Source organism: Talpa occidentalis, unplaced genomic scaffold (assembly GCF_014898055.3).
Source record: "Talpa occidentalis isolate TD23 unplaced genomic scaffold, MPIMG_talOcc4v2.1, whole genome shotgun sequence".
NCBI classification, from domain to species: Eukaryota; Metazoa; Chordata; class Mammalia; order Eulipotyphla; family Talpidae; genus Talpa; species Talpa occidentalis.
In genome coordinates this window covers 7,647,180-7,668,593 of record NW_026555331.1, presented here as the reverse complement: position 1 = coordinate 7,668,593, position 21,414 = coordinate 7,647,180, and the positions used below count along the sequence as shown (strand labels likewise).

The window sequence follows — 21,414 nt, the reverse complement described above, 5'->3', positions numbered from 1 at the left end:
TGGAAGCAGTTGATGGAATCGGTGAGGTCTGAGATTGGCAAGTGTAGTAGAACAATGTTTGGTTTCTGACTTACATTGTTGTATTATAGTTACAAGAATTTTCGGATTTCAGAAAAAATTGGGAAAGGAAAGGACACAAGGAATATGGTGAAATAATAACACTTGAGGAATCTGGGTGAAAGATATCCAGGATCTTTTTAGTTACCCTTGCATTTTTTAAAGAAATTTATAATTCTATCAATTAGAAGTGAAAGAAATGTTTTTGATTAAAAGGAATGTCCTGGGTTCATATGAGTAAAAAAAAGCAAATAGAGTGCTCAGCACAATGATTGGCACATTATACATACCTACTAATTTAAAGCTATAATAAAAATAATAATTATTAACAGAATAGTGCTGCTGGCACATAATATTCTGAGATGAAAAATGTTATCATCATCATCACTGTCATCATACTTGACATGCTTGGTACTAGGAAGTAAAAAATTAATACATTTTTCTTATTGTTGCTTCTAATGCCATAATGTCTGCATTAAGCTGCATTGCTTGAGTGTCTGCTATGGAAACGCAGGTTTAGTGTGCTTACCTGCAGAGGCAGGAGGAGCCTAAAGGCCATCCAAGACAGGACTATCCTCAGATCTAGATGTACAAGATACAGTTCAACGCAATCTTATTTCATCGACTAATTTCGGCTAGCCCTGAGCAATCCAAAGTTGAGCAAGCCAGCTCCTAAACCCAACCTGGCACCTTTGTCCAGACCTATCAGACACCTAGAGCTTCTTGTCTGTTTCCTCTTGGGTCCCATCCATAAAAACTGTGAATCTCAGTGACTGGTCTTGCTATTCTGCACTGTACACCAGCGGAGTCCACAAGTGGATCTATTGGCTTGATTCAACCCCAAATCCTGATCCATTCAAGAAGGCAGGACTATCAAGTCCGAGGGCCTCCCCATGGATCTGCTGTATAGAACTGGGTGAGTTTAGCCCAGTTCTGAGAAGTGATAAAGTCTCAATCGCTATTACTTCGATCAACCTGTTCTTTGACAGTAAACCCATGATCCCTTCCTGCAATGTTGTGATATATAGGAATATACATTTGGTCATTCAGATGACCAAAACTATTTTCTCATAAACATGGTCTTCATTATCAGTTGCTGACTTATGGCTCCCCCAAACCCTTATAATTTCCAAAGTGTTGAGAGTGACCAAGGTAAACAAGGTGACTTTCAGAAGCAAGGATGAGCTGTGGTTGCTGGGGAAACCATCATAGTACTAGAGAGTTGGAAGCTCCAGCTGTACCTCCAGACCGCCAGGAGGGGAAGAGTGGAGGTTGAGTTCAATTGCCAATGGCCCATGAGTTAATCAATCTTAGCTGTGGCATGAAGCCTCTGCAAAAAATTAAAAAGGGCTTCAAGGAGCTTCTGAATTGGTAAACATGTGGCGAGCTGGGGAGAGCGGAGTGTCTGGAGAAGATACAGACACCACGTCCCTTGCCACACCTTGCCCTATCATTTCTTCCAACTGTTTTTTTCTGACTTTGTAGTCGATGGGCTAGTGAGTAAATGGGCTGCCTGAGTTCTATGAGCCACTCTGGCAAATTAGTCAACCATGAGGAGGGGGTCCTAGAAGCTGCCAGGACCACCTATAGCCAGTTAGTCAGAAGCCAAGTAACAGCCTGGACCACGGCCCAGCGTTCTCAAGTTTGGGTGTATCCCAGAACATGAAACCACCAGCAATAACACCCAAAGGTGCTACAGTATTTACAGATCAAGAAAACGTGGCATATCCATACCACGGCGTATTATAAAGCCACAAAAAAGGATAAATGCATCCATTTTCAACAACACGGAAGGGAATTTGAGAGAATTATGTGCAGCAAAGTCAGAATGATAAAAGCAAATGCTGGACATTTACAAAGCAGACAACTCAATGATGGAAAAACAGTTTTACAAACTAGTGGACTTAATAAGCACCCTGAGAGCTCTGAGGTTAACAGGGAGGGAAGAGGAAAAGGAACAAGGGGAAATAAAGGGTGGTGTGGGGGGAGTTAGAGAAAATGAAAAAGTAACCCCATTCTTAGATACACATGAGAATATGCAGATAAATACATATTCTGAATCGCCAATAATTGTACAGAACAACTACACAGACAGACACAGAGGTATATGAACACACACACACACACACACGCGCGCGCGCGCGTGTGCGAGCGCACATGGTCTTTTTTCTCCCTCAGTGCTTACAATTACTCCCAAGCCACGAAGAGGCTGGCAGAGTCAACAGATACCCCAGGGCAATCGTTTCCCCAAGTCATCTCTGCATGATGTTGGGAGAGCCCCCCAAGGGTGCCGTCCCAATGGCAGCCACGAGCACATTGAGCTGTCATGCACTTGAAGAGCAGTGAGTGTGCAAGGACTGAATTTTTACTTTTATTTCACTTTCACTCACGAAGACTTGAACAGTCACTAGGAAAGGCGCCTTGCAAGCCACTCAGCTCTAGCCCGGGGCTGCCACACATTTCCTATTAAGAACCAGACTGTAAATATTTTAGGCTTTTCAGCCACATGGGACCCATCACAACTCTGCCTGTGCAGTGACAGCGCCAGAGACAATCCTGAACCAGTGAGTGTGGCTGGGAGCCGATCAAGTTTTATTTACAAACACTGACCAGGCCAGATGTGTCCCAGGGGCCATGGTTCCTGAAGTTGGCTGCAGGACACACCAAATGTCCTCCCAGGCATCCTGCAGGGTGGCGGACACTTGTCAAGAAGTGCCTGTTCTGTGGTGGCTGGTCTGTACTCACTGGTGTCCCTGAGGGCTCACCTGCCTCTCCTCTAAGAAAGAAGGAGGCTGCTTGATAGTAACAAGGAGGGAAAAAAATGGCTTGCCCTGGGAGGTAAAAAGCTCCCTCTTCATGGAGTATCCTTGGGAAAGCAGGTGGGGTTAAAAAGAGACCAGGGAACAGGAACAGCTCCCCTCCCCCAGGCAAGGTCATGCACGCAAGAAACCAGAAAAGCGAGCAAGTGCCAGTCTCCGTGGTGTGCACAGAGGTCAGTTAGGCATTTACCTCCAGAGGCTGAGGGCACGTCCCTCCTGGGTGCCCAGCTCAGAGTCGACCACAGCCCCTGGCGATGCCAATCGCTTCCACCGGCATTTCCAGTCCAGAAAGGCGCAGTCTGCAAATGGCACCAGCTGGAAGGAAAGGGAAGGGAAGTTCAAGTCCAGTCCAAGTCCTGAAGAGGACTTGAGATGATTCGAAGGCCTGCACGCCCCTCTCCACCTCCCCACCTACACCACAGCAAAGGAGCTCTACCAATATGTGAATACATACACAGGCGTATGTTTTGAGGACAGTGTTGCCTTTATGGAAAAGTTGCAAAGCCAGCACAGAGTTCCTTTATTCCTGTACCTTGTTTCCTTGAGGGGTGGCATCTCACATGAATAGGAAACATTTGTCAAAATTAAGGAACCACTGTTGATTCATTATTAGTCACCCACAACCATCCTGGTTGAATTCTTTTGTTTTCTGTTTTTCCTTTGCTGCCTAAGGATCCGGGATAGCAACTTCTGTTAGTAGCATGGGGGAGCTTCTGTTCCCACACATGGGCCACGCGGACTGGGACAGTTTCTCAGACTTTCCTTGTTTTCTGCGACATCAACAATTTTGAGGGGGACCAGTCAGATCTTTTGTGGAATGCTTTCCCATTTGGGTTTGTCATATTTTCAACAATCAGACTGGGATTATATGTTTTTAAAAGCAGGTGAGACCCCAATTCAGTCTATCACCCATCCACGTTTTATTTTAATTTTTTAAAATAATAAGCAAGACCATTTTTTTTTAGGTGGATAGCCTTATAGTTCTGCATCTGTACTTACTACTCAGTGCCGCCCCCCATTACAAGCCCAGTTTCCATCCACCACGATAAAACCAATGCTTTTGCCCAATTTATAAATAAACATCTGTTCTGTTCTGTGCACAGAAACAAGTGCCAGAGACAGAAATATGAGTCAATCACAGTTTCCATCCTCTAGAAACACAACCTGGCAGAGGGAACAGACACGCAAGCAATTCAGACAATGTCAGATACAGGACACCCCAATACAAGACAACCCAAAACAGGATGTGATGTTTGAGAAAACTGAGAAATGACAATGTAGTCTGAGTGAAGACTGTGAAGAGCTGATAACACCAGTGAGATGCTATTTGGCAAAGAGACAAGGCTTGGGCAGAGCTTATCAAAGGAGGAGGATGGAGACATGTCAGAGGTGACAGCGGGAGCAGGATCTACCACTCTGAGCCCCGACAGGAGATGGTTTTAGAAACCTCCCTGGAAATCATCACAGGAACTCTCAGCTGGGGCCCCACTGTGTCCCAGACACTGACAGAATGCAGACCACGCCTGCATTTCTCATTGCTCTGGGGGAAACCCTGGTGACCAGACTGTGGCTTGGGGAGCTTATGCGGATACAGGCGCCCCAAAGCAAAGAAAGCAGGTGGTGGAGAGCAGACCACAGTGGGGTACCCTGACCTGTCCGGTTCAAAGCCTCATCTTCACACTTTACCCAGTTTGCTGCCGCCACCTGCAAACACACCTTTCCAACGTGGCCTTATTTCATCCCCCGACAAGAGCAGTAGATTTCTCTGCTCTTTGAATTTGAACCTGGCCATGCAAGTTGCTTGGGCCAGTTGGCCAGTAATAAAACCCACAAGTAAAGGCTTAAAAAGCACTGATGCCCAGGACACCCTCGCTTGTTGTGGACTCACTTGCCACCCATTAACAAGCCTGAGCGTGTTCCCTGAAGCAAGAGAAGCAACCAAGGAAGGATGGGGTCCTCCCGGACAAGTCCGGTTGAGTTGCCCACACCAAAAAAATGCCAGTCCACCCACTGAACCGGCAGAATTAACTAAGTCCTGTTGTTTAAGGCAGCAGGGTCCAGGGCTGCTTGCTATGCACAGAAGCTAACTGAGACCAGGCCATCTCGACGCATGAGCAGCAATGACACAACATGATGAATCACGTGTGCGCACGTGAGAGGCTCAAGAGCTATTATAAATGTAGCATCAACAGGATTCGGTGACGGGCGGACCCCAGATTCATCAGCAGGCGCCGTCCGGTCCGCTGAGGACTATAAACAGATTCTATTTGGAGCTGCTGGAGGGGGTGGGGTGTACACAAGGACGATGCACAGGGGAGGCAGGGGAAGTGAAGGGAACACCCTGGTGCTGGAAAGGAGAACCTAGGCGGGGTGCCTGCTCACTGCCCCCCTCCTAACCAGCTTGCCACGGCCCCTCCACCAGGGCCAGCCCCGGCTCTCAGAGGGAGGAAACAGCTCACGCCGTCCCTGCTCCCTCCGCACTTGACGCTGCCCTTTGGACTTCAGTACCAAAGGCACCTCCCAGGGACCCATTTGCTGAGCACCCAGACAAAGCTTGGCAGTGCCCTGTCACCGCAACATCCCCTGCATGCCGGGAGAGCAGCTGTCACCGACTCCATGGGGCAACAGCGTGCCTGCCCCACATACCACCCTGCACCTGAGCCACCACCCTGAACCCCAGACACCATCCTGCACCCCAACCACCACCCTGTGCCCCAGCCATGACCCCACACCCTGGCCACCACCATGGACCCCAATAACCACCCCACACCCCGATAGCTACCCAGTACCCTGGCCACCACGGGAAAGTCAAATACCATTTCCAGAACGAGGGAGTGAACAGAACAAGTAGGTGTCACATTTCCAAGAGGTTTTCTGGACACGCTCCCTGCCTTGCTCCTAGCGGGGTTAGGAGCCTCACTTTGGGGGACCTGGCCCATCCTGTGCTCATCTTCCCTCGCTAGTTTACCCCGTCCTTCTCCCGCTCGGCAAGCATTTACTCCACACCGGCCTGTTGACTCTGGTCTCACCAGGCTGAGCCCCTTCGAGGCGAGAGAGGGTTCCTGTGCCCCTCGCCCCAGGCTGCCCAGCCCTATTGGACATGGTGGGGGTGCAGGAAGCACTCAGCAGTGACTGCTGAATGAATGAATGAGTGAGGGAAGAAGCAGATAAATCGCTGTGTATCAGCAGGGATGTGACTGATTCACGACTTAGGCGCCTGCAGCGGGTGGTGTGTAAGTTCCATCTTGCTAAAGTCAGTGGCCCCCGGAACAAGGAGGGAACTGGGGGCACTGAACCCCACACAGTTGAAAATTCAGGTATTACTCCCCCCAAACTTTACTAGCAGTGACTGGAAGCCTATCACATGTGTTCTATTCTGTGTCCTTACAACAGACTAAGGTACAGAAAACATACTAAGAAACCACAAGGAAGAGAAAACACACTCACACGCGGACTGGATGCACTGACACCGTACGGGCATGTTGTCTGTTTACAAGAAGGAGGAGGGGTCCCCAGGGATGGACTCACAGGCTGGGCCCTTCGCCCCCTGTTCTTCCTGCTCCAGCTGACTCATTTCCCCCCAGAGCCTCTTCACTTCTTTCCTCCAACTGGCAAACACCAGGCACCCGCCCAGGCCCCTGCAGAGAGGGGCAGGACTTCCCAGGAGAGCTCCAGGCAGGCAATGCCAACCCCCCAGTGCAGAAAGTGAAGGCCCAACCTTCCGGGGAGGCCTGGTGACTCTCCCACCTCTGCTCTGCTTTGAAAATGAGCATGAGGGCCTCCCCGGTGGCGCAGCGGTTGAGCGATGGGTTGCGAGGCTGCCCGCAGCCTCTGCAGCGCCGGTTCGATCCCCGGCTGCTCCCCGGACACCGGAGGAGGGTCCCACGTGGCGCGCAGACCTCTCCTGCCGCCTGCTGCTCCCCTCAGCAGTGTCCTTCGGTCCTTCTGCCTGCTCTGCTCCCTGCTCTGGCTCTGGTGAATTCTCTCACCCTCCCTGAGCTTCTGACTGTGCCCAGCGCTTGTATAGATAAATAAATAAATCTTTAAAAAAAAAAAAAAAACAATAATACATAGCTATAAAAAAAAAAAAAAAAAAGAAAATGAGCATGAGGAATTTTTAACCCTGGGCCATGCTGACCAATATTGAGGCTCTTAGAAATGACTGGGGTCAGGTCATTGTCCCAGACAGTGTGATTTGCTGCCCCGTGTCCCCCCAGGGAGGCGGCAGGTCAAACAACGTGATTTCCAAGAAGACAGCCCACTTCTGGGTTGGGGAAGTTAGTTGGGAAAATGGAAACTGCATCTGCCTCAATTATTTCACAGAGTTGAACGGAAACATGGGAAGGGTAAAGCACCATGAGATCCCTTTTATTTTTTTTTTTTTACAGATTTTTTAAAAAGATTTATTTATTTATACAAGCCCTGGGGTACAAGTCAGAGACACAGGAGGGTGAGAGGGATTCACCAGAGACAGAGCAGGGAGCAGAACAGGCAGAAGGACCGAAATACACTGCCGAGGGGAACCGCGAGCAGACAGGAGAGGTCTGCGCGCCATGTGGGCATCTCCCTGGTCGGCCGGGAATCGAACCTGGCACTGCAGAGGCTGCGGACAGCTTCACAGCGCTGTGCTCAACCCGCCGCGCCACCGGGGAGACCCACCATGAGATCCCTTTAATGGCACTGACGAAGCGTGATGGGTGGCCTGGCACCGGCACTGCCTGTAAGGCTGACCCCACCCTGCTACACCCAGGCCTTGGGGCTCAAAGCCCTCACCCTGCATGACGATCCTACAGAAGTGCTGTTGTTGGGAGCTTTAGCAGGTTGAGCAATGGAAGCTGGAGCAGGACAAGACGAGAAAGAAGACGGAGCCCGAGTGAGCACCAGCTCTGGATTGGCCCCTGGGAAGTGCAGGGCTAACACAGTCCTGGCCACACCGCAGAGCCAGCCCTGGCCGCGCAGCCCTGAGCTCTGCCCTGCTGGGGGCAGCAGATCTTCAGGGCCCTGCCTGTGAGAAACCCCTGCGTGGAGGAGGCCCCAGCCCCACACAGACACCTGGGCCCAGGGGACACCTCCAGGTAGCAGCTGCCAGTATCTCGCCTTCATCTGAATTCCTGCCTGGAACAGGATGACCGCGGACAATGACATCAAGACGGGCCAGGTCCGTTTGCAAAGGGGACAGGATCCCCAGAAGTAGGAAGATGGCAAGGGCAGATCCAAAGCTGATGGGGAGACGACCTAGAAAAGCCTGGGCTGGGGACTAGGTTGCCCCAAGCAGGGTGGGGGCAGAAATTACAGGGGTGGGGGCCAGGGAGGAAGCTGAGGTAGGGAAGAAAGCAGCTCGATGGCCCCCTGGGGTGTCACTGCACACCCCCCAGGCCTCCTGCTCTCGGGGGGCCCAGGGGCTTAGGACCCCAGTCCTGGGGGCACAGTGATGAGGAAATGAAGTGGCCAGAACGGAACCGCTGGGCGGGGAGCACACACGCTTGCTAGCCTGGGAAAGCTGTCCGCTGGCCCGCACGCCCCCGTCTGAAAGTACTGGGGTTCAGGAGGGCTTCCAAAGTGAAGGCGGAGGCCTGGGCTTGGCCGGGAGACTGCCTGGGATGGAGGGTGGACAGGGAGGCAGGCTCAAGGCATTGCCAGTGCACAAGGCCGTTCCATCCTCACAGCGTCCTCGCAGGTGTCCCACCCCCACGACACAGGGGGAAAGCGAGGCTCTGGAACAGTCACTTGACTGGCCTGAGGACACCCAGGTGGGAACTGGGAGGTGCCAGCATCTCCCCGACACCAGCTCAGCCTGGCTGGGCTTTCCAAGGTGGTCCTCGCGCTCAGGCCCCCCAGGTCAGCAGGGGAGGGCCAGTGCGGTCACCGGCCTGTCCCCGTTGACATCAGTGGCTCCCCAGTCCTCTCAGTGCCAGGCTGGAAACCTCTAATTCTTAGTTTCTCACACCCTGGATGGAGCTGCCAGTCCTCATATCGGGGTCTATGCTCTGCACGTGTTGGTGACGGCCCCCACCTGACCCCCACGTGCACCCCACTGTGCAAACCGCATCCGGTCAGTTTCCTGACCCATGGGTCTGGCTGAAGCTCTCTGTGAGCACAGGCAAGGAAACCTGGCTGCACCTCATTAATGGAAGAACAGGGGACCCGCCATGTCCCTGGACCCCATGATGGGGAGATGCTGGTTCAGGCTGTGGGATCCTCGACTCAGGGCCGTCTCCACCCCTCTGCTGCAGTCAGTAGGTCCTGGCATCTTCCCGCTTGACAACCCTCTCTTCTGTGGTGTGTCCCCGCCCTCTATTATCCCAACTTCCACCTGGCAGGATGGGGCTCTTATCTCCCCAGCACAGTGGGGAGACCGGGCTCGAAGATGATCCTACAGCTAATAGCCCAGGGCTGCTGCTCCCTGGCCTTTCTGACTGCTGACTCCCGAAGGAGGTGCCCCGAGGCCGGCCTGTTGGGAAACTCAGTTTGCCTTTGAGGAGAGAGGTGTTGCTGCTGAGCAGAGCTTGGCCCAAAGGGCATGTTTTCTGTCTCTCCCCAGAACCGTGCTCCTTCCTGGGTCAGGACGAGGGTGAAATATGCAGGAGTCTGTCGTCTAGACAACCAGGGCCCAAGGCAGGACGCATCCCGGGTGCTGTACTTCTGAGGGGAGGCTGTGGATGAAGGGAGAGGAAGATGGGCAAAGGAAAGCAGGGGCAGGGGAGCAGGAGTGGGGGAGGGGAGGGAGTGAAGGGAGGGGCCCAGTAGTGGGAGGGAGAGGGCAGGGCAGGGAGGGCCAGGGAGGGAGGGAGAGGGATGGAAACAGTTTCCATGATCTGGAAAGCCGTGCCAAGGCACAGGGCTGGCGTCTCACAAAGCCTGGTCACCGCGAATATGACCCGGGTGCCACCATTAGCTGTCCTATTTATAGGCCTTTGAAAGATGGCTCGTGAAGGGGCCACTTTGTTCTTTGGCCTCTTATCTGACTCTCAGGACCAAAGCGATGGCAAGTGGGGGAGCCTGGCGGTGGTCCCATGCCCGGCGCCCGCCACGGGCCAGGATGCTTCGCGGTGAGGGGCGCTGGAGACGCGGTGTGGTGGGAGGCCGCGTGACCGCTCCCACCCGGCGGGATCCGTCTCCTCTGCCCAACTCCTGCCAGGCCAGTGATGAGCACGCAGCCCGGCCCAGAAGGTCAGAGGAGCCCAGAGTGCTCAGGGCGTGGAGCTTCCCTGGCAGAAGCTCAGGGAAGATCAGAGGGTGATGTGTATTTGCCAAAATTCAGAAACCAACCCAGACCTCGGGGGAGGTCCAGAGGCGCAGGGGTGGGGGTGTCCGTGGGCCACCATGGGGACTGACTAGTGCAGTAGGACTTGGCCGTGGAGGGGCAGAGAGGGCACCTGGCACAGGAATCGGTGCCATTGTGGGGTTCAGGGGGCATGGGGCCTCACTGTCGACATCCCAGTCAACCAAGATGGCTGGAGACCCCGGCGGTGAGAGCAGGCCCCGCAGCCTTGATCCACTGGGCTGGCTTCCGACCCTGGCTCTGCCCACCCTCAGCTAGAGGGCTGAGGAGCCGTACCAGCCGTACTCAGGCATCTGTCTGAGCTGTCTTCGCGGCGGTGAGAGAAGGGCCAGGGGATGTCTCAAGTGGCATGGCCAAAATCTCAGGTGTGCCTCACCTTTCTCTAGTGTCCCAGGGCCACACCCTGGCTTGGCGAGCCCCTACTAGTTTCCTAGCCTAAAATTCATATAGGCCCATCCTACTACCTCCTCCAGGAAGCCCTCCATGGTTGGAAGTTCAGGGTGAGGAAATGCTTTCTAACGCACGTGTCAGAAGGTCACGATAACTACGGGGTGGAACAGTCAAAAGGAGAAAAGGATTTGAGGGGAGGCTGAAGTAGGTCTCTAAATCCAGTGATGTTGATGTTGGTCCCACTGTGCGAGAGCAAGTTCTTCCACGGGGGACATTCTGCAGGGCGCTGTTCTAATCACTTTCCAGTAGGACCTCATTTAGTGCTCACTGAGGACCTATGGGTACTACGACCATCCACAATGTATAGATAAGGAAAGGGAGGCACAGAGAGGCTCAGTAACTCTCTCCAGGTCACACAGCGAGAAAATGGCAGAGCCAGTCCTTTGATTGAGTGAATCAAGGAATGACTCATCAGATGAATAGACTCTGCTAAGGTTCTCGGTGAACACCATGATTTCACAACTCCGTCTTATTTCATGCTATCAACATGTGAAACCTCGGGGACCTGTTACTCCAACGGACGCGCACACCTTCCCCACACCCACCCCCAGAAGTGCTGGATGGAGCACCTGGCTCCCCTTCAGAGAGAACTCTACACCAGGGCGGGTCCCTGCTGGTGTGGGCAGAGGATCCCCATCTTCAAAGCTGCCTCTCTCCGGGGCCAGCACATGTTTTCTCTTTGTTGGGACGTTCGGCACCGAGATCAGCCCAGTGTTTAAGACCCCTGGGTTCTCAGGTCATTTTTGCTGAGCTCTGTCTGTGACCTGTCACAGGGGGAGACAGAACCCAGCCAGGGCCTCGGCTGGCACCAGTTCCAGCCACCAGGACAGGCATGTCTCTCACTGGCAATGCCTTAGACCGCGGCAACCTCGCTGCCTTCTAATCGCCCCCTTTCCTTCTAATCCCTTTTTCTTTTTTTGCCGAAAGACCAAAGTTTCAAACGAAGATCCTGCTTTAGAAACCAGCCGAGCCCTCCCTCCTGCCCAAAGACATTCCTGTTGGTGGCAGCTAATGTGTTTCCCCAGCAACGGTCTTTATTCATCAAACTCTCCACCAGGTGGTGGGATTAACAGCCTTTTCAAGTAGCAAGAACAACAAACCTCGCCTTTGCGAAGATGTTATTCCAAGGGACTCTGCCAATGTTGTCTCGGTGACTTGGGAAGCAGGCACCTGTCCAGGGCACCGGGCAGGCTTGCAGGCCTGATGGCAAAATTGACTCCAAGCCCCCTGCTCAAGGTCCTGTCCCTAGTCCCTGACAGGCTCACCCACTATCCTTCCTCCTTTCCCAGACACCCCGGGGGTGCTCTGAATTCAGTGTCTGTCAGTGAGGCAAGGACGGACGGGTGCTTGCAACCAGAGGTGCCAGGATCTGTCGACAGGGGAGGTCTAAAATCCAGCCAACAGTACAACACGGGCTAAATAAACGCATAGCGAGGTCTAAACAGTGCATCAGAGGAAAGGCTTAGAGCTCCAGCCTTCAGTGGGGTGAGGCTTGGGAACAGCAGGTAGAGAAGAATGAGGACCTCCTTCCAGAAAGGATGCTGGGTTTGCCCTTTGCTGCCCTTTGGCAGGTTGGCACACCTCAGGGGCTGGGCTTGCGGACGGGACCCCTGTGGGATGTCTCCATTCATATTGGCACCTCTTTGGGAAGCTGCCCCTCCTTTCCAGGTCCCCCTGATTCAGAGGCATAGGGTGATCCTGGGACTTACACAGCACAAAGCCCAGGATCTGAGGCTTGGGTGGATATGCAACATTTGGAATTCTGGCTGTGCCACTTTGTACCTATGTGACCTTGGGCCAGTGGCCCAACTTCTCTGAGCCTCAGTTTCCCACATTTATAAAATGGGTTGAGGAATAAAAATTACAAAAGTGACTTTATAGAATGGTTGTAAAAACAAGGTATTTCCCGCCCCACCCCAGCCCAGGTAGGGGTGCCAGGTAAGCCCCGGGCACAGGGGAACCCAAATGGCCTGGCACACAGACCCCACAGGTCAACTCTCAGGGACCCCTGGAAAATCCATCAGCTGGGATTATTTTCTTTGAAGCTACTCAAGGACAGAATGCACAGAGCAACCTCTTAGCTTGCTGCCAGCTCATCTTTTACCCCCAAAAGGTGTACAAGGAACTGTCACCTCCCAGAGGGCCCAGGGGCTGTCTCCTCTTTCCTTCCTGTCTATTCTCTTCACCCCTATCCCTACCCACTACTTCCCTTACTCCATCCCCCTTCCCCTTAACCTCGGAGCCCTCACTTTGTTTGTAACGTCCACTCGTTTTTGGAGGTGTTTTCCTCTGTCCCGTCGGCCGCTGTGTGAAGTCCAGCGTCTGTCATCCTGACTGGTTTCCCTCAAAGCCTTCCCTCCACTGCGCTCCATGTTGCTCAATGGCTGCCTCCCGTCCTTTATTGTGGCTGAGTAGTATTCCACAGCATGCACAGGCCACCTCTCTGGACCCAACCTTCTCTCAGTGGGCCTCTCCTTTCTCTCAGAAATCATCTTTTTGCCTTTTGCCCCCTCATCCCAATCCCAGGTACCAGCTGACTCTCCCCGGTGGGGGGACAAAAAAATATTTACATGCGGAATAATGAAAGAGTGAATTGGGGAAGTTTCCTGCCTAAGCGTCTCTGGCATCATCAGCTCCTTTCTGAGGGGCCACAGTCATCTGCCTGCTACGTCTCACCTTCACAGCCCACGTGGGCACCCCACTCCCTGGGAGATGAGCTCTCTGGCCTCCTAATATTGAACCTGAGTTGCCCCACACACCCCGACAACTCCACGTGAACTCTAAGTGGTAGTGGGGCTGTGTTATGTTTCTTGCGTGGAGTTTTAGTATGTTGTCACAACACTAACATTATGGCACCATAAATTGACAATCTAATTAGGAGGCTGAAAACTAATTGACGTTGCTTGGGCACCGTTCTCTGTATCAGCCAAGCAGATGCAGGGAGCACTGGCTAGGGAGGAGCCAGCAAGGAGCACCACGTGGGGAGGAGCCAGCAAGGCTCTGAGGGTGGGACCGAGGGAGGAGGAGACTCAGGAACCTGCGTCTGCTTCTTCCCTGGCACAAGCCCCCACTTCACACTTCCAGGTTGCCAACTTCCTTAGCTGTAGGTGCCAGGTGGAAAGGGTGGGTGGTGGGAAGGGTCGGGGGTGGAAGATGAGGGGTAGGGCATTGGAAGAGATGGCTGCTGCTTCCCCCAGAGTGACCCCTTCACAGGAAGGCAGTGCCAGGCACAGAAGATCTGGGTGTGGAGGCTGTGAGACCTTGGATAAGTCACTTCACCTGCAAAATGGGAGGCCCCTAGCCCCAGCACAGGGAGGACAAAGAGGGTCGCCGCTGCAGATGCCAAGGGCAGGAGAGCAGAGGACTGGCGTCGTGGGGGGTGGGGGTTAGCTCAGCCCTGGGGAACTCTGAGGTTAGGAAGGCCACCTTACAACGAGGGAGGGCGGGAGACTCCTCATGATGTGGCCAAGCAGACTCAGAGGTTTATTTTGGGCTCCTGTCTAGTCTTCCAGGAAAAGTGGTGTGTTTTTTTTTTCTCCCTCTTCCTTTCTTTTTCTTTCCACGGAGCCTTTTATTTCTGAAAAGGTAAATGGCCAATTAGGTGGATTTTCATCTTTCCTGTGGAGTTGTTTTAGGCTTTTGAGCACGAAACAGTATTTTGGCGTCATTCCACCCTGTCGGTTAGGGAAGTAGCGGGTTTGCTTTGGTTGGGTTTTGCAGTTGGGTTTTTCTCAAGAGCCCGCTGCTAAGTAAATATGCATGAAGGGGATTTTTAGCCACTCCAGTCTGTTGGTTCCATGTGGATTCAAATGGATTTTTTCAATGTAGCAAAATCTATTCCAGAGACATCTATTTGGGTTTGCTTTTTTTAAAGGTATCTGGAGAAACCCAGACAGATTATTTTCTTTGCACGCCCAAATGTGGGCTTTGCCACACAGCCACATCCACGGCCCCCTTTTTAATTCTGCCAAAGAATTTGGAGCTGGTGTTCCTTCTTCTCAACTTCTCTAATTACCATGATTTTTGGCTCATACTTTATATACTCAAGGACATTGGAATCATATCGGGTTAAATAACTTTCATGTATTTTGTTTATTTATTTTCCTTCCTCCTTTTTTAATGAAGCACCATCTTCTGTCCTTGCTATTTCAACACTAGAGGCTTTCTCCCCTCTGCTGTGGTTAGAGGGAAACACGCGTACACACACAGAAGAAATGGCCCAATTACCCCCAGCTAATTTGAAAACTCTCCCCATGTAAGAATATTCAAATTGTATGATTTTGAATATTGAAAAGGCTAAAAGGCCAGATGCAGCACAAGCAGGCCCTCCACCGCCAGGTCTGACGTTTGCCAAGTGACAGTTTTTCTTGCAGCTGTAGGAAATATCACCCCTGTGACAAAGGAGGAGACGAAGACACAGAAGAGCGATGTAATTTGATCACTGCTTGAGGAGTGAACCCTAATCATAGGCCCTTTGGCTGCTCCTTAAGATGCTACTGATAATAACTGTCAGGGTGTTAATGATACCAACGTACTGCCTGCGAGGGTTTATTTTGTATTTTACTAGGGCCGGAGCAGGATGGACTAACACTTGGGCTTCCACCTGCTGTGTGGCTTTGGGATCAGGAGCCCTGGCTGCTGGAAAGCAAATGAGATGGCAGGTGTGTGCAAGCTTGGCCTCCAGGCCCAGGCCTGACCGGCTCCGCCCTGTCCTTGGGAGGCCCTAGCAACGGGCTACTGGGCAGGCTCAGCTCTGGAGGGACAGGATTGTGGAGGACAGGCAGGACAGAAAAAGGAAGCTGTTATCTCTGGGGTCCTCCCAGCCAGGCAGAAGAAGGAGACTGCCTCTCTTCCAGAAGCTTCTATCAGTACCTACGGCCAGCCACTCCTGGCCCTCCTCACTCATTGCTCCCTTTGAGGGGAAGGTGGGGGTGGTCAAGGGGCCCTTTGCTGGGGTCCCAGCTCTGTAAACTCTGATCCATGTGATTATGTCCATTTGCTGTGGGTCAATGTTTAAAATACTTGTCAGGGGGCCTCCCCGGTGGCGCAGCGGCTGAGCACTGGGTTGCAAAGCTGCCCGCAGCCTCTGCAGCGCCGGTTCCATCCCCGGCTGCTCCCCGGCCACCGGAGGAGGGTCCCACATGGCGCAGACCTCTCCTGCCGCCCGCTGCTCCCCTCAGCAGTGTACCTCGGTCCTTCCGCCTGCTCTGCTCCCCGCTCTGGCTCTGGTGAATTCTCTCACCCTCCCACGCTTCTGACTATATACTCGGTGCTTGTATAAATAAATAAATAAATCTAAAAAAAAAAAAAAAAAATACTTGTCAGGGCTCATAAAACACTTAGTAAAAAGTAGAGGCCATACCCAAAGTGTAAAATCTGAAGCCAACTTCAAATCAATGAGAAATGAAAATGATTTACTCAATTATAATAAAGTCTATGAACAAATCAAGTTTGATCACAGCAAATTGAATGCGCACCAAGATCGTCCATTAACAGATCTATAAATAAAGCATTTATTGCATGAAAAAAAAATAAGTAGAGGCTACTGGACTTGTCATCCACACGCCAAGTTCCCGTGCTCACCCTCCCAGCCTCCAGGGATGGAGGCAGCTGCCACTGACCAGCTGAGGGAGTAGAGAGGCGGAGACTTTAGGGACAAGCCTGAGGTCGCGGGCTGGAGCAGGTTGGGGGGGATCAGGACCAGGACTGCAGGAGGCAGCGACACCCCAGCCCTCTCTGGCACCTGTCCCAGAGTTAGTCACCACAGGTGCCTGCAAGTTTGCCACTGCCCACAAATCAGCCTCCCCTCCCCACCCAGGTGACCCTGCCCCTGGTGATTCTGCATCCTGCCCCGGGAAAAGGAAACTGTAAAAATTTTATAGGACCTGCAGGGATAAGAAAAGCCACCACTGCACTCTCTCCTTGGGCCTTGCTCCTTGCAGGTGAGACTATTAGCAAACCATTTAACACTAACACCAGCCTTGAATTTCCAGTGTTTCTCCATGAGCTTTCCAGAACTTTCCCCCTTTCGTCAACTCTTCAAGTTCCCACGTACTCTGTACTCCTGAGAGTCATGCCTCAAGCAAACAGCCCTCCTCTAGAGCCCCGGCGCCCACTCTGTGCCCCACTGCCCCACTCTCCCGCACACTCTGCTAACCCTGCGCGCACCTGTCCTGGGGGAGAGTCCTCACTGCACCTGAGCTTGGGCCTGTGGGGCTGCAGGGCTTGCTGGGCACACACAGCTAGATCGGGGAACATGCGCCTGCAGACTGGACTGCTTCTGTGCCTCTCACCCCCACAACCCAGCTCACTCACCTGAGCTGAAGTATAAGGACAGGGGTTAATGGTGGAGCCCAGCTGCTGTTTGTTTAAAGCCAAAGCCAAGCAGCTGCTCCCCACGTTACCCGCCATCCCTCCGAAGCCCCTGGAGGCTCAAATTGTGCAGACCTACAGCCCCAGCAGAGTGGTGACCTGGACCCCATGACAGCAAACCCAAGGCCAAACCATACTGCAGAAAATGGAGACCAAGGGAGATCCCCTAAAATCCCCACTTCTCTCACCTCTTCAGAGCCACGCAGAACAAATATTTGGCTAATCTGACCTTTAACCTTCTTTTTCTTGCACACTCAGGGTGCACAACACTTGGATTAGTTCCCAGTTCTAGGGATGCAGGAAAACACCTTTGCTCTCCTGCACTTAGGACTGGAAGATTCCCCAAGTTACTCAGGCTCTGTCTGCTTCCTGATTCCTCCTGGGGGCCCCCCAAGGCAGAGGGAATCGCTCCCCTCTTGGCACCAACCCTCACTCAGCACATGTTTACGGCCCCTCTTGGGCAAAGCTCATGGTAACCCAGGCATGCGCGCACCGCACCGCGACCCTGGGGGTCAGGAAGGCCCACCCAGGTTCCCCCATCTCTGTATTCTAGCTGCTCACACGGCGCCTCAACACAGTAATTTCCTAATATATGTTGGTTGCACTGAAGTCAAAACAAGCCACAAAACCCAAAGAACTAGCAACGCTCCACTGGCAGCAGTGGGTTCGGGACAGGAAGCCCAGCGGGCACTGCGCGTGGGGCCTGACAGCGCCCTCGCTCCAGATCAGCTGTCACCCTGAACCCGTGACTTCCCCTCCGGGCCTGGGTGTTTGCGCATTACAATAAAAGAGTTGAATAAGTGGTTTCCAAGGGCACTTTCAGCTTACGGAGTGCAGACAAAATAGGTCCAAGTCTCCCTGGTTCCCATTTGTGACATCTGGGAGTCCCCACAACGTCACCCCCAGAGTCTGAAACTTCTGGGCCGTCTCTCATCTTCCAAGCTTGATGGAGGAAGGCTCAGTTAAGAGGGCAGGAGCAGGACTGCCAGGGCAATCTCTGCGTGCTGGGGGCTCTGGGATCCTCAGGGTTGCTGAGGAGGGGGCGCTGAAGACCCTACAACTGAACACAGGGTGTCCCTGACTCCAGAATTCCTCGGCTCCTCGGACCAGCCCTGCCCTGCGCCTATGCGGAAGGCGCTCTGGGGAGCAGCACAGGGAGAGGACTGGTGGGGGGTTATTTTTCCATTTCTGAGTTGCTGTTTGCGGTAACCCAGCAAGCAGGGGAGAGGGTTACGGCTTGAGTCGCAGGTGGCAAAGCCCTGTCCAAATATAACTCCTTTGAGTCAGCAGCCAGCTACGCAGCGACAGACCCAAGCGAGGTGAATCGGCCCGGAGGCTCCAGAGGTCAGGCGGCCCACAGGCCCTCCCTGGGGGCTATGGACACCTCGCCTCCAGGTGCCGTCCTGGCCCGGGGGACCCCAGGGTCCAGGAACCAAGCCCCACGCAACCCTGAGCTTCCAGAACCCCCGTGGACCTCTCACTGCTGGGCCAAGAGATGGCACACGCTCCACCCCTGGGAGACCAAAGCGCCCCACAACTGACTCTGTGGAAGGCCCCGACTTTAGGAGGGGTGCTGGGGAGCCTGGCCTGCACCTCCCAGTGGCAACACAACCCTGAGATCAGAGGAGGCAGCTCACAGCTCATTTCCGGGGCACAGGATCACGCCCCCATGAAGATGCCCTGCTCCAGGGCGTCTGGTAATACTTCCTGTTTTTCTCTGAGGCCTGGCAGCCAGTGAGCTGAGGTGAAGACCCTGCTCTCTGCCGTCCTGACCCCGCCTTGTCCAGGGGTTCAGCCTGGACAGCAAACACGTGTGCGGGCTGGTGGGATTGCTCAGGGGCCTTGGGCTGGTCACCAGCACTCACACGCCCAGCAGGAGCCCTGGACCCTCATTCACTTCTGCACACCCTGTGCACACACGTTGCACACACACTGTGTGAGTGTACGTCTGTCCATATGCAGACACAGCCCCACGACTGTAAGTCACTTTAATCCGCAGGACTTGTTTGTCAAGTACTAGTCATGATGGCATTTTACAGATGCAAGAACAGACCCGGGGACTTTGGGGGTTCGCACCCCTTCCCCACCCCAGCCAGGGGACAGTCCCCAAGGGGGCCAGCAGGGGGCAGTGCGCCTTGCCTTTTCGCGCCTCGCTGCCTCTCCTGCAACTCGCGGCAGGAAAACAGGCAGGTTCCCCCCTCGTAGCTTCTAGGAACGCGCCCGGCTCCAGCAGCCAGGCACACAGTAGGCACCGCGGGCACATTTAGAGGCGGAAACTCCTTGGCTGGGTGGATGAATATGGAGTCAGGAGCAACACGGGGAGGGGTCGGAGGGAAGTGGAAATCCCTGCCCTGGAGCCGTTCATTTTAGAGGTCTCCAGACGCTCAGTCCCTACTGTGCGCCAGGCGCGCTCTGAGGACTGGACTGGACAACCTCATGCCCAGCCTGTCTCCCACCCCCGCCTCTCGGGTGAGCACCGCCCACCTCCACCCTCCACCGCCCCTAACCCCATGCCGCACCCCTCTCCCTGCGACCCCACACACAGGCCAGCGCCCATGTCCTCTCCCTGGGGCAGCAGAGCAGCGCAAACCCGTGGGGCCCGGGCCGCCAGGAGGTGGTGCCAGGAGGTCACTGCCCTCTGGGTCAGGGCTGTCGCCCTCTGCGGGCCACGCAGGGCCCGGAGACGCGGTGGCCGGCCCAGCCCCCACCGGCTCGGTACTTCTGAGCGCACAGGGTCGATTCGCCCAGCGCCCCCGCAGAGCCCAGCTGGGGGGGCACCCGTCGAGGCCCTCGGGCAGAGGGAGGTGCGAGTCAGGGCTCCAGATGACACGGACACCCAACCCCGCAGCCCGTCCGCGGGGAGGGCGGGCGAGGGCGCGCTCGGGGGCCGCTGTGCCCGGCGGGGGCTCGGTCTCCGCCGCACCCCGTGCCCCCTCCCAGCCCGCGCCATCTCAAGTTCGGCGGTGCCTCCTCCCGCAAGGTCAGGCTCGCACAGGCGGGCGCCCGGCGCGGGGAGCCCAAGCTGCACCCCTGGGCGGGCTCGGGCCCTGCTGTCCCCCGACCCCGTCCCGGCGCTCGGGCGCAGCGCCCCGCGGGCGCCCCACGTGCTTTCCGAGGGCGCGGCCTGCGGGTGCGGACCGCGGAGGGGCGCACGCAAGTTGCTAACTTTTGTAGGATCATCTCGCGGCAGCCGAGGCGCCCCACGGGGTCGCGACGGTGTCCGAGTCTCGAGCGGCCGCCGCCAGCTCCCCAACCTCGCCCCCGCCGCGCCCCGCTGCCCGCGCGCCACGTCCAGGCGCCCCATCCCGGCTCCAACTTCACCACATCCGGAGCGGCGCGGCCGCGGCGGCCCGGGGGGCGATGGCTGCCGGGGCTGGAGCCCGGGACTCTCCCGCCGCCGCTGCCCAGGTCGCCGCGGCCTCCGCGCGCCCGAGAGCGCCGGGGACCCGCCGCCGGGGGAGGGGGTCCCCTCGCGCCCGCGCCCCGTCCGCCCGCCCCCCGCGCCCCCCAGCCCCCCGCGGGCCGTGTCACCCGCCGCGCGGCACCGGACCTGGCGCGCACCCCGGGCGGCGCTGCCCCAGGGGCTGCGGAGCCCCTTCCCTGCCCAGGACCAGGGCGGGCGCCCCGGCTCGGGAAAGGGGTCTCCCCGCGCGTGTCATCCCTCCAGCTCCGCTGTCACCGCCCCCGGGCGCCTCCCCACACTCTGCCCGCGGGTCCGGGCGCCCCCCGCCCCCCGAGCACTCGCGGAACTGCGAGCCCCAACTCGGGCGCACGCCGCGCCCCGCGCGCCCCGCACGGCTCGGCTCGGCTCGGCCCGGCGCGCACTCACCGCGGCGGAGACTCGCCGGAGTTCCCGGGGCCGGAGGACGGGGGCTCGGCGGGGATGCAAGGGGGGCGCCCCTTCCCGGCTTAAAGCGCCGCTGCCCCCCTCTCTCCTGCTCCCCGACCTCCGCGTCCTGCTCCTCCTCCTCCCTCCGGTCTTTGTCTTTGCAAAGTGTCGAAACTGTCTGGCATAGTGGGGCCGCGCCGCGGAGGCTGGGCCGGGCCGGGGAGGCGGGGGCGGCGGGGAGCGGGCTCCGAGCACCTTCCCCCGGGCCTGGCGGGCGGGGGCGGCGGGCGGCCTGGGAGGGGCCGCCGTCCCTGGCCGGCCGGGCCCGGAGCCGGGGCGCGCTGAGCCCGGCGGGCGCCTCCCGGCGCGGCCCGCCCCTTCCTCCGCCCAGCGCCCGCCCCCGGCCGCGCGCGCCGGCCCCTCCGCCGGCCGGGCTCGGCTCCCCCTCGGCTGCGGGCGGCGGATCCGGGCGCGCGAGCCACGTGGACCGCAGCCCCACGGCGGAGGCCGCGCCCGGGGCCGCGGGGGTCGATCGCCCCCCGGAGCGGCTCTGCGGGGCAGCCCCGACCCCGCGCGCGGCGCCGCCCGCCCGCTCCGGGGAGGCC

The 21,414-nt window shown here is 56.0% G+C and overlaps 1 protein-coding gene across 3 annotated transcripts in view; it reads right to left on the bottom strand.

The window, feature by feature from the left end:
- Positions 1-21,031, bottom strand: part of ST3GAL1 (ST3 beta-galactoside alpha-2,3-sialyltransferase 1) — a 66,901-nt gene extending 45,870 nt beyond the window's left edge. For 2 of the 3 annotated variants that reach the window (XM_054691964.1, XM_054691962.1), the window contains exons 1-2: positions 20,810-21,031; positions 3,067-3,191 (exon numbers count right to left, since the gene is read on the bottom strand). The gene's annotated coding sequence lies outside the window, so the exon portion shown is untranslated. The remainder of the gene's footprint in view (positions 1-3,066; positions 3,192-20,809) is intronic. The other variant, XM_054691963.1, reaches the window with a different exon arrangement.
- Positions 21,032-21,414: the final 383 nt, after the last annotated feature.